At 31.8% G+C, this 1,862-nt stretch overlaps 1 protein-coding gene and 1 long non-coding RNA gene across 2 annotated transcripts in view; one reads left to right on the top strand and one right to left on the bottom strand.

The window, feature by feature from the left end:
- The window catches only part of LOC105312237 (cytohesin-3-like), a 66,449-nt gene that overhangs the window by 12,331 nt on the left and 52,256 nt on the right, over positions 1–1,862 (bottom strand). The gene's annotated exons all lie outside the window — the stretch shown is intronic.
- Positions 518–1,111, top strand: LOC109581090 (uncharacterized). Its single transcript, XR_002184502.1, has 3 exons — positions 518–761; positions 836–1,003; positions 1,051–1,111. It is a non-coding gene; the product is annotated as an uncharacterized LOC109581090 (long non-coding RNA).

The raw sequence follows: 1,862 nt of genomic DNA, 5'->3' as shown, positions 1-1,862 counted from the left end.
GGAATTACAGAATCACGGATGGCTCAAAAAAGGAACATTTAGTAACTTCGAAAGTATTGGAGACTGAATCTGGGACTGCAGTCACACTTCGTGACTTATATTTCGAAAATAAATTAATTTGGGTACACAGGAAGAAACCATATGAAGTGACGTTGTTGGAAACTCATAGTAAGTATATATATAGTACAATGAGTTCTTGTCATAATGATGTATTCAGGACATTTTGCCGTGAGTGAGAACTATGTGTAGTTAAGCAATTGTGTTGGGTATTCATTCTGTCAGGGAGCATAAACTTTTTCTTAAAAAAAATAATGTAGTGTTTTACTGTAACTTTCTTTGTATGATTGCCTAAATTAAATCAAAAATAGTAGCATTAAGTTTTGACACATTAACTGTATTATGACTACTGTCAGTTTGTAGCTACACCCAAACACCCTCACCCCTAGATCTATAATGTAACTATTTAGCTGTATCATAGTTTTTTATAACTAATGGTACTTTTCATTTAAGGGCAAAAAGTACCCATAGTCATGTCTAAAAAATAATCATGTGTAAGCAAGCAATTTTGTTTATGTTTTGGTGAGGCCAATGCACCGACAGTGTCTCGTCTTGCTATACATGGAATCCTTAACTGTACATGTATATGAATATATGCAAATGTGAATGTATTCATTTCACAATATTAGGAGTCAAACCAACAAAGAGGCGTATTCTCGAACATGATGAATCTGATGATGAAATTCCTTCACCACCAATTAAACGTAAATTTAACTTTTGCTATTTGAAATTAAGCAATATATACAATATCATTTTTGGGATTTTACGTATTAATTAGAATCAAAAGATAATGACGATGTGGAAAATGAAGCAGAAGATGACATTGAAGATGTGGTAACAATTAACTGATTGTGAAAGCATTCTCACTATAATTACAATTCTATAGGATAAAGATTATGCCTGTTTTGATGATGGAAGTTGTGAAACACCTAAAGGACAAACTAAAGTATTTTAATACATTAATTTTCAATTTTAAATGTTGATTTTTGATAGCCACTGTCAACTCAAGTCACTCAGTCTACTACACAAACAGCACCATCATATTCACCAATGGTTAGCAATACCATTGAATTGGTCATTTTTGAAGGAAAAAATTTGGCAAATTGGATGTTTCAATACCAATAAATTCACCAAAATAAAATGTGCTACTTTGCTCAATGGCAAATGGCCAAATTAAAACCTGTCAATCACTAAATTTAGCAATTTGCCAAAACCCCTCCAATAATAATTACCTATGTGGTTAATACTTTTTTTACTTTATTATTTTATTTAATTTTAGAGCAATGGCTTTATGGTCCCATTTTCATCATCAAATACACCTATGTCTACACCTAAGTCTATTAATGGTACACCCAAGTCTGTTTGTACATCTAAGTCAAGTTCTTCAAAGGATGAACAAGATATCAAAGTATCATTAGTCTACGTTATTTGGTAATTTAAAATTACAATTAGGACCATTTGGATAGAATAGAGAGCAAGTTGGATAAATTATTGAAACATATTAACACTTCGACTGTACGTTATAGATATCTGTTGAAAGATTTTTAATGTTTATTATCTAGAAAAAAAAGAATCCTGCTGATGATGATACTAGCACAACAGAGACAGTTGACAGCAAATTCATAACAGTATGTGTTGTTGTGTGGTGATGTAATCATTAATCACTCCATTATTTCAATTTATTTAGGAAAGTGGAGTTAATGTACTGACTTTGCGTGCAGAGACTCCATGGAAATATGCTTTGTCTTTGATGGACATTTTCTTCAGTGAATCTGAGATGGCTAAGTCATGTTATACGCCTTCAA

This window comes from Amphimedon queenslandica, unplaced genomic scaffold (genome assembly GCF_000090795.2).
Source record: "Amphimedon queenslandica unplaced genomic scaffold, v1.1 AMPQUscaffold_13463, whole genome shotgun sequence".
Taxonomy (NCBI): domain Eukaryota; kingdom Metazoa; phylum Porifera; class Demospongiae; order Haplosclerida; family Niphatidae; genus Amphimedon; species Amphimedon queenslandica.
The sequence above is the reverse complement of the archived record's forward strand: the minus strand, read 5'-3'. Positions and strand labels throughout refer to the sequence as shown.